The following is a 15,222-nucleotide window of genomic DNA, read 5'->3' as shown; positions in this document are numbered from 1 at the left end:
CTTGTCTTGTTCCTGATCTTAGTGGAAATGGTTTCAATTTTTCAGCATTGAGAATGATGTGGATTTGTTATATATGGCCTTTATTAAGTGTGGGTGGGGTTTGGGCCCAGCACATTGAAGGGTGTCTCCGAGCAGGTCTCTGAGTGTAGAGGTGGGGCCCTTGGTAGGGTGTAGGGGCAGAGCTTGGGCTCTGCACAGCAGGAGGGAGGCTCCAAGAGCAGAGGATTAGGCTGGGAGCCCAACAGGCTCACCAGTGCCCAAGTGGACAGGGAAAGTGCTGGCCCTGTTCCCTTCCATTTCTTTGAAACCCTCCTCCACTGTCTTCCCCATCTCCCCTGTCCCCACTGGACCCCTAACAATGGTGGGTCCCTCTGGGTGTAAGAACTTCTCTCCTTCCCCAGCCACCCCTCAGGAATGCCAGTCCCATCCCATCTCCACTTCTCCTACCCCCCACTTCCCACCACGCCCCATGCCCCACATCCTACCCAGTTGCTGGGGGTTCCTCCCGTCCCCTTAGGAGTCCGTGGTCACCCACCAGTGCCTGGTTGGTGCTCTAGTTGTGCAGAGACACAAATTCTGTGTCATCCTAAACCCTCATCTTGACTCCACCCCTCAAGAGCAGTGATCTTGACAATAAAATTAAATGACCTACATCGACTTACTTGAAAATAAAGGCTCTCAAACTGAATTATAAAACCATAGTTATTTGCTACTTAGAGAGATTCATCTAAAGTCATATAATATAGAAATGTTAAAAATAAGTATATAGTAAAATGGAACAATGATATTTATGTTACAAACACCAGGGCATAATAAAAAGTATACAAAATTAAGTCTTTGTGAGACTAAAGGAAAAATCAATAATAATATGAAGAGGCAATTTCTAACAAAACACTATTAGCTGATGGTGGGAAACAAAACAAAATTCTGAAAGTCTTTGGGAGTTTTTTTTTTAACTTTAAAAGGTGACATTAAGAGACACATATGAAATTTTCTAGGATTCAGAGAATATACCCATTTCAACTACTCATGCAATATTTAACAAATAGTTTGGGATACAAAGAACATTTCAAATAAAAAATAAATGTAAAGGCTATGTTCGATTGTCATAATTTGATAAAATCTGAAAAAAAATGTTTTCATGCAACAGAGTTGATGCCTTATCAATAAAATAAAAGGGAACTTAAAAAGTCAGACAAGTTACGTGTCTTAACACCAAGTGAAAGATCTTGGGTGGAGGCTGAGGATCTTTGATTTGATTTGATTTGAAATAGAGAGAAGGCCCCAAGATCAAATTATATATATGGAAGCAGAAGAGCTTTAGTCCTGGTGTTAGGTGCTCTATGCGCCCAGAAGAAAAATGTTATATTTAGGTGGGTTGCTTTTCCTCTTTCCACTTGCAGGTGGTAAATAGCAAAACCACACAGGAACAAACTTATTCAGATATTAATCTCCAAAATATTCTTTTTTATTGAAGTATAATTGATTTACAATATTGTGCTAGTTTCAGGGGTACATCCTAGTGATTCGGTTTTTTGCAGATTATATTTCATTAAACGTTATTACAAGATATTGGGTATAATTCCCTGTGCCCTGTTGCTTATCTATTTTATGGACTGCAGTTTGAATCTGTTAATCCCAAACTCCTAATTTGTACCTCCCCCTCCCTCTCCCCTTTGGTAGCCATAAATTTGTTTTCTGTGTCTGTCAGTCTGTTTTGCTATATACATTAATTTGTGCCATACTTTAGATTCCACATATCAGTGATATCATATGGAATTTGTCTTTCTCTGAGTTACTTCACTTAGTACGATAATCTCTAGGTGCATCCATGTTGCTGCAAATGGCATTATTTCACTCTTCTTTATGGCTGAGTAGTATTCCATTGTGCTTGTATATCTCACACCTTCTGAAGCCCATTTTCTGTTACTGGGCACTGGGGTGCTCCCGTGCCTTGGCTGTTCTGATGCCCTTGATCCGCCTTCTCTCACTGTTGGCACTCACCCAGGACGGGTCTTACTGCCTCTTGCCATCTGTCCCTCTTCCCTTTACTAGATGATATCTCTTTTTAAGATACTTTGTTTCATTTCAGTGTTCTGCAGTTGCCCTACACTGTGCCTGTGCTGAATGTATTATTTATCTTGCTTGAGATTTATGTTTCGGTTTTTCTCCACTTTGAGAATTTGTGTCTTGAATCAATTTTGGAAATTTGTGAGCATTGCTTCTTCAGTTATTGCCACTTCTCTCTTCTCTCTGTCCTGTCTTTTTGGAATGCCTCACAGATACGTGTGGGTCCTTTCTGTACTATCTTCCATAAAGAAGTCATCTTTCAGCTGTAATCTGTGATATTTCCTCAGCTCTATCTTCCAGTTTCTTCAGTTTCTGTAGAGCAAGAGCTTACTGTCTGATTTCCATTGCGTTTGCAGTCACTTATTATAACAGTCATTTCAAGAATTCCACCCTGTCCTTTTTTTCCCCTGACCTCTTGTTCTTCTTACATACATATATGTATATATTTAATATTTTTAATCATTTTCCACATTATTAATTGGCTTCAGGTTATTTATTGTTTCAACTGATTAAAGTTGGCTTCAGGTTATTATATAGTTTGGCTATATAGTTGGCTTCAGGTTATTTATTGTTTCAACTGATTAAAGCAATGATTCTCCTATTTGTTATTCCTGTAAACTTTTCTTTCATGGTAAATAAGTTCTTCATATTTTAATTTAAAATTTTGCACTTCTTTGAGAGGGGCTTGGTTTTGCCCAGGGTCTCATGTGCTGACTTGTTCTGAGAATGACCCTCCAAGGAAGTTTTGCATTACTTCTTCTGTACATCCTAAGAGTACCCCAAGGACCACCATTTATATTAATTTCTCAGCTTGGCAATTCTGGCCTTCTCCGATGCTGCAAAGTTAGCCTCCAAACCAGAAGGGGACGTAGGTTCAAGCTTCAGATTGCTAAAGGGAGACTTTTTCCTGACACCAGACATAAGAGCTTCCTTGTCAAATGCTGGATGATGGGTAGATATTTCATGTCCACCTTTCACTAAAACTTCAGGTTTCTACAGCCCAGACTTTATGAAAGAATGTTTTTCACGCAGAGTTCTGAATCTTTTCCTTGTACAGCACCTACATATTTGTTAAAATTCAAGTTCCATGTTCTCTTCATGTAGTAACTAACCCCTCCACCTCCAGGGTCAAGGCCACAGCATCAGCGGCTCCATGTTTACTAAGTTCCATCCCTTCTTATTTTCATTATCATATAATAGTCCTATTATATCCTAATAATATAATGAATTTTATTATTATAATATAATACTGTTGCCTGGGCATTTTCTTTTTTTTATGTTCTCAGTGACACATTTTGATAGTTAGATCTTATCAAGCATTTCAAACATAGCGGGAGAGTTTCTGCATTTTTTTGATAATTAAAAAAAATTTTTTTTCAATTTGCAGGAACTGAAAGCCCCTAGGTGATTTCTTCTGCTTTCTTCGATTTTGAATTTCATCTACACTTCAACAATTCCCGAATTAAATTTCTAAGCCTGTTGTTCTCAATCAGTGGCGGTTTTACCACCGAGGACATTTGGCAATGTCTGGAGACAGGTTGATTGTCACAGCAAGAAAGAGTGTCACTGGCATCTGGTGGGCAGAGGCCAAAGATGCTGCTAGACATTCTACAGTCTCCAGGACATTACCTTGGTCCAAAATGTCAAAGGCACCAGTGTTGAAGGACCTTGCCCATCTCACACCTCTCATCTGCGTTTGACGTCTCCACCTGAATGCACAGTGACTTCTGTCAAACAGAATATTCTTTTTGTCTTCATTCATCAAAGTTGTTTCTCACTTTATCTTTCCCATTTGAGTTAAGGGCACCATAATTAGCCTGATGGCTCAACTTAGAAACCCTGTGGTCATGCCTGAAATCTTTACAGTCAATTAGGTGTATTTCACCCTCTAAATACACTTGAATTGCCGTATCCACTCACCCCATCACATCCGTCACCTCTCACTGGAGCTACTCGGTGGCCTTCTGTCCTATCCCCCTCCCTCCAAACTGCCTGTCTCCTGCTTGTATTCCACACGGACCACAGGGCGACCTCACTGCATGTGTGATGAAATCCAAACTCCCTAGCAGGCCTTAGGTCCGGTGTGGTGGTCTCACCAATCACCTTCTGTACCTCCCCCTCATTCACTACATTCTAGACAAATTAGCTTTCCCTGGTTTCCTGGAGGACGCTGCGCACTTCTCCAGCTCCGAGTGGGAATGCTGCACTCCACGTGCGGATGCTTCTGCCTGAGACGCTCTTTCTCCAGTTCGCAGGGTAAGTGCCCCTTAGTCCTCTGATCCCACCCACATCCCTCCTATGGGGGCCCTCGTTTCTGCCCTAATCTGTAACATAGCTCCCCTCTCACAACTTTCACTGCAGTTGTCATTGTTATTGTATATATTCTGCCCTAAATATAAGCTTCAGAAAATCAAGAACGGTGTCTGTTTAGTTCACTACTTCTTATTGGGCCTGGGATATGGCAGGTATTCAGGAAACATTTATTAAAGGAATTAGTTAATATGTAACAGAAATTACCAGGAGTGATCGCTCACTAACACTGACTGAAGGGCTTCTGCAGATCTTGAATTTCGAAGGACTTCAAGCTTTAGGTGTATGTGACTGAACATATACTATGAAACAAGTTATACACAGTTACTAAATGGTTAATGCATTATGTAATGTAAATACCTGTATGCATACTATACATTATACATGCATGTGTGTATACCTTATATAAATATTTATGTGTATGCACATATATTTTTATAATGTATATATTTTATGCACATGTGTATTAAATATATACATATCTATGTATGTAATATATGTAGACAGAAAATATACGTTATATGTATGTATAACCATATATAATGCATTAAATCTGTATGTGATACAAGGTAAATATATTTTATAATTTGGTTTTAATCTCCAAAGCTAATATTAACATTGGTGAAGATTTTGTGTAGCTGTGACATTGAAGACATTTCTCTCTCACACATTCATCCATCCCCTTACACTTCGACTGTCTTGGTTCTGAATAGCTCACTGATTTTTTTCTGTTTCATGAGGTCCTATATCCAATACCAAACTTTCAGAAGAATCACCTTATTTCTTAGTCTCTTGTTTTCTGTGGATCAAAATTCAGCTTCCAAGAGTTCATCATTTGCATTTTTATATCTTGAAATACAGGAGTAGCATTTTGCTGCTCCTAGCTTCAACTGGGAGCAAGTGAAACCAGGTGCTTCAAGTCCTTTTTGGAATGTCATAGGGAAAGACACAGGGAAAAATAACTCAATGCTGTACAAATGCATGTCTTTTTTTTTTAAACATCTTTATTGGAGTCTAATTGCTTTACAATATTGTGTTAGTTTCTGCTGTATAACAAAGTTAATCAGCAATACGTATACATATATCCCCATATCTCCTCCCTCTTGTGTCTCCCTCCCACCCTCCCTATTCCACCCCTCTAGGTGGTCACAAAGCACCGAGCTGATCTCCCTGTGCGATGCAGCAGTCTTGATAGAAGGAATTTAAGGAGCTTTACTTTTCAACAGTAGCTTCTTGTAAAATGGGTCCTGTACTAACCAGTTCTTTGGGAATGGCTTCTCATTTTTACATATGGTGATGGAACAGATTTGATAGTCTATCAGCTTCATAAGAAAGAATGTGGTATTCTAAAAAAGCACCTCATCTCCCCCTGAAACACTGGACTGAGCCATGAATTTCATAATACTCTGTGCATCGTGCGCTCAGATATCTCACTGGCCATGAGCTTTGATGTTGTTTCATGGTCACAATGACATACATGGCTGCCTGGAGAGTCCAGGTTCTTAAAACACTGTTCACGATGATAAAGGGAGAGACATCTATGTTTACCTCTCAATCTTCCACAATCTAAAGGGAAAGATGTCTATTTTTACCTCTCAATCTTCCACAATCCTCAATGACTTCATATAAGCCAACCAGATAGATACTGGATTGTTGAGTATATATTGGGGACTTAACACCATTTTTAAGAGTGTTGTCACTCATACAACTGGCAACAGGAATGCAAAAAAAATGTTTCAATCAAAGCAATGGTAACAAAAATTTTACAGAGGATCACTTTTTGGTCATGAAAATAAACTTTTTTATATGACTCTCAGTGAAAGTAAAAATTCTTTCCCAGCACAGAGCTGATTTTATATGAGTTCAAATCTGTTCATTGTTTTTTCAATCTCTTGCTTCAAAACACACTAACTAATCAGTTGAACAAAGCCCTAACTGGCTATTATATGTACTTGCAAACTAGCAAATTCAATTTTCGACATAACAACACAAAGTAAAATGAAGTGGAAGGCTGTGATTTTAAGGGGGCTTAATCCTCCTTTGTTCTGTGAACTTCAGCAGCTTTCACGCCATAGCGGTCTCACAGCCCTTTGTTCAAGCTCACAACATCGAATGTAAAGAATGGCTTTACATTGTGATTTTCTTACCCGAGGAATCCAAATGCATCAAGAAAAATGTTCATCAAGGCTTGGAACAGAAAGAGGTATTTATTTTACATGTGTCCGAGTTCTGTGTAACTCAGCATCATGGCAAATAGATTGAGATTGCAGTTCTGAGTTGAAATTCTCTTTGTCTCCTATGAATCAGGAAGCCCAAACACATGGCCCCAGATGATAACACTTTTAAAGAGTAGGTAGCCATCTTGGGGAACACTGACAATGACCATTTCACACACATGAGTAGAACCAGACGTGTGAGGGCTATTGCAAACTTGAGCGGCTGACGCTCTTCTCGATTAGATGGCTCTTAGTCAATGTTTCCACTTAAACACCTGGCCATGGTTTCTGCAATTTATCTCGGTGTGTATAAGAGATACGAATTCTCTCAAGGAAGTGAGTCACTGAGACAGAGTGGTGAGAGGCCTTGGATGAACTTGGGAAGGCTGTGTGGCCCGATTGTCTGTCATAAGCACAAGCTGTGAAGTTGGGTGGATTTGGATATGAATACTAGGTTGTCACTTCCTGGTTGTTCTTAGACAAATTATTAACTTCTCCATTCTTTCTTTATCTCATGTGACAGAGTCTAGAGGACTAAAGTATTTACTATTTTTGAAGCGTATCACACCATGCCATCCTCACAGTGTGAACCTGATATGGGTAGCTATCTTTTTTTTATTTTTTATTTTATACTGGAGTATAGTTTATTTACAATGTTGTGTTAGTTTCAGGTGTACAGCAAAGTGACTCAGTTATACATATACATATATCCATTCTTTTTCAGGTTCTTTTCCATATAGGTTATTACAGAATATTGAGTAGAGTTCCCTGTGCTATACAGTAGGTTCTTGTTAGTTACCTGTTTTATATATAGTAATGTGTCTATGTTAATCCCAAACTCCTAATTTATCCCCCCACCTCCATTTTCCCTTTGGTAATCATGAGTTTGTTTTCTATGTCTGTGAGTTTGTTTCTGTTTTGTAAATAAGTTTATTTGTATCATTTTTTAGATTCCACATATAAGTGATATATTATGATATTTATCTTTCTCTGTCTGACTTACTTCACTTAGTATGATAATCTCTAGGTCCATCCATGTTGCCACAAATGGCATTATTTCATTCTATTTTATGGATGAGTAATATTCCATTGTATATATGTACCACATCTTCTTTACCCATTCATCTGTCAATGGACACTTAGGTTGCTTCCACATCTTGGCTATTGTAAATAGTACTACTGTGAACATTAGGGTGCATGTATCTTTTTGAATTATAGTTTTGTCTGGGTATATGCCCAGGTATGGGATTCCTAGATCATATGGTAGCTCTATTTTTAGTTTTTTAAGGAACCTCCATACTGTTCTCCATAGTGGCTGCACTGATTTACATTCCCACCAACAGTGTAGGAGGGTTCCCTTTTCTCCACACCCTTTCGAGCATTTACTGTTTGTAGACTTTTTAATGATGGCTATGGTGGGTAGCTATTGTGATTAAATTAGGAGATCTACCATACTGTTTCATGCCACAACCCTCTAGAACTCACAAAATATAAATGAAAAATTTGTACCAAATGAGCCTACATGATGACCAGATCTCCAACTGTATCATTCTCCCATTATTTGTCTTTTGCTTTATCTCATGCTCTTTTCAGTTGATTTAAATGGTGTCCAGTACTTATTCAAGAAACTTTTAAAGAGCTGAAAGATAAGACAAACAAACGGTTTGTGGAAGTATTCATAAGGCAAAGCTGATTTAGCTGTCATCAGCCCAGGCAGTAGAAACAAAGTTATTAAATTTCTTAAGAGCAACAACGTAGGGGGAAAAAGGATACAGCTTTGAGGGAAGCAGGAGAATAGGACAGAATATCAAAGGCTGTGTCTCTCCATCTCAGAGAAGGAGGATAAATCAATGTTAGTGAGAAAGGGGAAGAACCAATGGAGATTTTACAAAGATGAAATGGTGGTATATGGCAGAAAAGTATTCTGATAGTCAGATATTGCACTGAAGAGGCTTTTAGACAAAATAAAATAGAAGGTTGCAATTCACTGAAAACAAAATAGAAAGAGAAGAAGACGGCTGATAGTGGAGAAAGAGATCTGAGATGTTGAAGGGAGTTGAAGGGGATTATGCTGCAACAAAGGGAAGTAGGCTTACGGGACTGGCTTCTTGAACTTCACTGTCTGGTTCCCATTATGCTTCCTCTTCCAAAAAAAAAAGTTATCCATTCCTTTCAGGGCAGAACATTTTGCCAAGTATGCTATTTAAATACTGATTTTAGAACATTTCCTTGATCTGAAAGCACACTACCAAGATTGGCAAAAATCCAAGCTCTTTCTTCCTGGAGTCCTTGTCAGGATTTATAGGAGGAGTGTTTTTCTACCAAAGATAAAATTGAAGAAGAACAGAGCGTTAAGTGCACAAAACACAATTCCTGATAATAAAATGCATTGGCTGGAGCTATCATGAAGGATATTTGAGAAATTATGTAAGAGATTCTGATTCATAAATATATCTGAAAAAATAATATTTCTTTTTTTAGTAGGAACATTTGAAGAACAGAAAGGAAAGCCTTAAAAAACTCTCTATAAAATTAGTTTTTCTTATGTATGAAAAAAATTAGCTAATGCCTCTGATTTCCATTATACCACATATAGACACATATTAACTTTTACAGTTTCATGATCAAAGATTTGAAAATGGAAGCTGCTGAAGAAAAGTGTGTTCCCTTATTTTCCTCTGCTGGATCCCAAGATCTAAGGCAGTGCCTGACACACAGTTGGCACTCAAGAAATATTTATTACATGAATAAAACAATAAAACTTTAAAGAAATCAAGTTAAAATAAATTCTGTAGTCACCACCAGCTCAGAGATAATTGGTCCAGAAAGTTCTGAGATGTGGGTTTAATCTCATGGTTTGGGGCATCCCAACCTGAGTTCAAAGTCTCAATTCTGATAATAGTAAATCACTCAGTTTATAATCAACTGTGAAAAGAAATCAACCTGTTCATTAAGAAACAAAAGAAAGAAAACAATCTAGCTCTTTAACTGGATTTATTGTCCCACGTGTGTGGTGTGGTGTGTGTGTGTGTGTGTGTGTGGGACTGTCAATTGCTCTGAACCTTTCTCAGTGATACAAACACAGGTAACCTTCTCTGGTTGACATAGTTCCCTTTAAAGACTACTACTGGTGTGATGACTACAGGTGCAGAAAACGCATCTAAGCCCACAGCAGCCTGTTTTACATACTGTTTCTGGAATATCTTTTCAAGTTATCTCCCATAGTCATGAGTTTTCTCAGAATGGTTAGTCAATACACTTTGAACCTTAAAATATATAATGACCCACAATTATGTATGAAAAACACTTCAAAATTAGACACATCCTGCCTCACTCCTTGATTCCCTTGTGCCTAAGTAACTTCCAGAGCTTTTAGATCACTTCTCCACGTCCTCCCTGACACACTTGCCAGTCTGCCCCAACAGTCTCTTTTCTCACATGGTTCTCCTTCTGAAGAACGAGAAATGGGAGAAAGGCATACAATTATTCTTTGGAAACCACTAAAATGAATAAAGAAGATGGCAAATGAGAAAGAATGATGTCTCTAGTATAAAGCTATAAGATGACCATCACCAAAAGCAGAAAGCAGTGTGTTGATGTCTTTGAAAATAAACAATAGGGCTCTAAGAAACCTAAGAAGGAGAAGATGGGTTTATGCCAGCAAAGACACTGCTGTTTTGAAATGAAAGAGACAGAGAAAGCAGGACAGAATGAAGAAATGCTGTCAAACTCACTAACTGCAGATCATGGGATTTCTCAGCCTGCATGATTCTACAAGACAGGACCATAGATCTCTTCAGTTATGAATGTGCACTACTCCTCAAGAAAACAGAAGGATGATGCTGAGGGTGATTCAGAGATCATCAGGGCTGATACTCTCACCACAGTCCCAAGGGACAGAACTAGTTCCTTCAGTTCTCACTTGGCCAGGATACCCCAAACCTGCTGCCATCCCAGACGTCATGTGGGCAGGACCTTTCAGAGAGCCGCAGGGGCAGAGCTGTGGGGATGACGCTGCCACTGTTATGACCCTGAAAGGTGGGACACTGAGCCAGAGAGGATTATTCTCAAGACTTTAGAGCCAATGAGAGTTGCCTTTCTAGGTTTTGGACTTACTTGGGACCTTGTCTCCCTTCCTTTCTTTCCTATTTTTCCCTTTCTGAATGGGACTGCTTATCCTTGACCTGCCCCATCACAGTATATTGGAAGCCCACAACTTGTGTGGTTTCCCAGGTTCAGAATTGGAGAGGAATCTTGTTTCAGGATGAATCATACCTCAAGTCTCCTGCATATGTGACTTAGATGGTATTTAAGTGAGACTTTGAACTTTAGAGATGATGCTGAAACAGTTTAAGACTTTTGGGGCTGTTTGCATGGAATTTATGTATTTTATATGCAAAAAGGATGTGAACTTTGAAGGGCTAGTGCTATAGGCTGAATTGTGTCACCCCAAAATTCATATGTTGAAGCCCTAACCTCAATGTGATGGTATTTGGAGATGGGGTCTTTGGGAGGTTTAGACAAGGTCGTGAGGGTGGAGCCCTCATGGTGGGATTAGTGCCCTTATAAGACACATCCGAGAGCTTGCTTCCTTTCTCTCCACCTGCACACCCCAAAAAGGCCATGTGAAGACACAGTAAGGAGGTAGCTGTCTGGAACCCAAGAAGAGAGCCCTCCCCAGACACTGGCCCTGCTGGCACCTTGGTCTTGAACTTCCCATCTCCAGTACTGTAAAAGGTAAATTCCTGTTGTTGAAGCCACCTAGTCTGTGACGTTTTGTTACAGCAGCCCAACCTGACTAAGACAGAGACCAAAACCCTAACCTAGATGTGCTGCCCGACAGATGAGGTAGAGGGGGAGAAATAGGGAAACAGCAGCCGCTGCTGAGGACGGCACATGAAAATACACAGAGGCGGCCTGTGCTCTACAGCAACACTGGCCAACAGACCTTCCACAATGATGGAAATGCACTCCATCTGAGCTGATATGATAATAGAGTATCCATTAAACACCTGTGACTACAGAGCATTTGAAATGTTGCTAGTGTGACGAGGAAATAAGCTTTTAACTTTATTTCATTTGAATTTAATTTGAATAGTTACAGAAACTATTTCCTACAGTCTTGAAGGATATTTTTAAAACCCTTTGAAAAACTAGTTCGACTAAAAAGAATGAAAAAATTAATAATCAATAAAGAATTAATAAAAGCAGCAAAAGATGAAAGCTGAGCTTTCTAAAAAGGAAATTTGAAGATAAATTCGTTAGTGGAATTAACACTGAGAAGTAGTAAGAAGTAGAATAGATGCCCCTGAAATAAAGTCAGAGACGTAAAGAAAACCCTTGAGAAAATAGTATCTTTTGTGAAGGAAAAAAATATAGAAAAGTAAACAAATAAGGAAAATACAATTGATTCAGAGGCAGATTCCATATACACATCATAAATATCTCCGTACCTGAAAACAGAACAAATAGAACTAAAAGAATATTCAAATATATATTGTAAAAGTATTTCTGAAATGAGGAAACATATAAATATGTGGATTTCTTGTTGTGTTCCAGGAAAATTTGATATAGAATGACCAACTTTAAGACATGTCCTGAGAATTTATTAAAATTAAAGAATAAAGAAAGAATTCAGTGTGCATCAAAACTGGAAATGCAAATCACCTACAAGTCAGACTGAAAAAAAAAACAAAACTGCAGGCTGGCCTCTGAAATCTTATCTGTAATGTTCAATGCCAAATGATAGGGTTGCAATGTCTACAGACCTCCAGCGACATTTTGTTTTGAAAAAAAATATATGAAATCCAAATTTCCTAACACCAGGCTGTTGTTTAAACACATCAATAAAACAGAGTGTTATTCACAAATGAGCAGGTCTCTGTGAATATAGAACTCATGAGTAAGTCTGTAAACATCATCTGATGAAGAAACCTGTCAGCAAAGAGATGAAGCAGGAAAAACAAAGACGTCAGGAATGAGGAAGCTGTAACTGATGGTGGACAGGGAATCCATGCACACAAAGCAATAAAGCACCTGTGACAGGTGGAAGCCGGAAGGTAAATAGTAAGAAGATCAACAATGTGAGCACGATGATACATATTTCAGAAGTTGGTTTGGGAAGGAAAGAAGTGGGGGAAGAACACTTGAGAGCACGGACATCTTCATCTGTCATAGGAAGAAATCACGACGTGCTTTCTAAACTTTGTATTAGAAGAAGACCTAACTACCTTAGAAACCAATCAGAGGTTTTCTGTTGGTTGCAAGTATCAGAAAAACAACCAACCCAGATTAAGTTGAAGCAAAAAGGTGAATTAATAAAGGACACTGAGCTATTTCAAGGAGACCAAGAACTGGAAAGCATCTCCATGGCAACTAAGGCAACGGCAGCAACAGGACCACAGGCACCAGCCGCCCCTCCTGTCAGCTGTCAGATCCTCTGCGGGTTCCCTTCCATCTTTCCTCCTTTCTCTGTAATCAGCTTTCTCCGGCTCATGTAAAGTCTGAGTAAGATCTCCAGAATATTGCCCATTATCACTTTAGTCCTGGTCTTCCTCCTTTTCAGGTCTAAAATTCTGAGGCACGTTTTCTGATTGACCCAGTCGGTCAGGTGTTCAATTCTGAACCAATCAATGATGATAGCAAAGAGAGCTGAATAAAGAGACTGTGTTTGCCCAGTGGAAGTCACACATACATCCCTTAACCTCTCGACTATGGCCTGGGGGCCCAGGCAGAGGGGAAGTGAAATGGGGATGGGAGGGGTCCCCAGCAGAAGAGGGTTATTGAATGGACAATAGTAGACATAGGTTGTATTTGCCTCAAATATAATCTGAGCCACCACTTGTACCATTCACCAAATAGTTCAAGTTATCACTTTTCAGACTGCTTTTGTCCAATGACTTGTAACTGCATATACCAGCCCTTCAGAACGTCCCTTCATTCGGGCACAGCGATGGATACATCCAGCCTGCTCATCGGCTTGGGTCCCAGGGTTTAGGAAACACAAAGCCTTCCTGCCAAGCCGGGATGGGCATTTGAAGGAGAAATCGACATTTGTGGTTTCAAGCCACGGAGATTCGATGGCACTTTGTTTCTGTGACATTACTTAGTCTATTTTATTGATATTCCATCCTTTTCTCGGATTTCCCATGTGATTCTGCTCTGCCCATTGGCTGCTAACTGCATGCTGGTCCAACAATTCCCTCTAAGGCACTTCATTACTCTTCCCTCCTGCTGTAAGGAAACACCCTCCGCAATATTTGACTTTCTGTCGGGGGTGGGGGGGGGAGGGTTGGTCCCCTGGGCTGTTAGAGTCCTGATGAGAGCATGTCTTCTTTACAGACCTGTCTTCTTCTCAAAGGATACAGATACTGGCCTCGGGGGCAGAGGAAGGTAAAGCAATTTTACCACCACTCATTCCAAAATGTTTGCGCTGACGTTTAATTTGTCGTGTGCTCCTAGATTTATTCCTCACCTAAAGTCTGTATTTCATAGCCCAAGATATCTCTTCCTCCTGACTCTCCTGTGGCTTATTTCAAGATCCCTTCCCCCAAACCATCAAACCTCTTGGGGCTCTGATTGATGTCATACAACATGGCAATCCATTCTAATGTGAGGAATTTGACAGATAACATCTTCATGAACTGAACGTAAGAAGACAGAAGAAAATTAAAGGTTTACCTTCTATGGGGGGCCTTTTAGCAACGGGCTAAAGCAGTGGTTTTGAACCAGGGGATGATTTTGCCTTTCAGGGGATAGTTGACAATATTCGGAGACATTTTTGGTTGTCACGACTTGAAGGCATGTTACTACTGGCAACTGGTAGGTAGCCCGGGACAAAGTCAAGATTTAATTAGGAATCTATGTCCTTAATCAGGAAGTACCTGCTCTGGATGCTGCCATGTCACTCCTCTTTAAACATAGTTCATCTCTACTTGCAACTAACAATAAAGTAAGGAAATGACACAAATGGTACTGCCACGATTGTCACCAGAAGTCTTGGGAAAGTCTTATATTTTAACTGTCACTTGTTACCTGATGAAGAGAGAGGAAGATTGACTCTCTCCTAGGAGATCCTATAAATTATTTCAAAATTCTCTTATGAAAGACCTGAATCTCACAAGTTTCATTGTAATGTATTCTCACTAAGTTAGAGCAGATATCTGACTCACAGTTTAATTTTTTAAGTACTAAAAGGCAAAATAATAATGTTGACCTCAATTTGTAATACTCCTGAGAAACTGAAATGAGGATACAGAACAAGATCTCTTGTTCTCCTAAACAGAAGTTGAGCCAATAACATAGAGTACTTTATGAGCCAGATAGTGTCTCGTGTCCTGGAGCTAAAGAAAATGTTGGCACGTTTTGCAAAATCACAGCTGTTTCAGTCTCATTTAGTTACTGGTCCACTCCCTGCAGCCCAGTTTGCCTTTTGAAATATAGCTCAGCTAGCTATTCTGCAGCATGTGATAAAAGCCCGTGAAAAGGGAGGGTTTTTCTGTTTGTTTTGTTTTTAGCTCTTTGTCTCAAAAGCCTTAGAAATCTTGACAAGTGCTGCTAAGAAATACACACTACTTTTTTTAGAAAGAAGATGCATAGAGATTTCTGAATGTGTGCAAAATTGTGC

Source organism: Neophocaena asiaeorientalis, unplaced genomic scaffold (assembly GCF_003031525.2).
Source record: "Neophocaena asiaeorientalis asiaeorientalis breed wild unplaced genomic scaffold, Neophocaena_asiaeorientalis_V1.1 scaffold51, whole genome shotgun sequence".
NCBI lineage: Eukaryota > Metazoa > Chordata > Mammalia > Artiodactyla > Phocoenidae > Neophocaena > Neophocaena asiaeorientalis.
The sequence above is the reverse complement of the archived record's forward strand: the minus strand, read 5'-3'. Positions refer to the sequence as shown.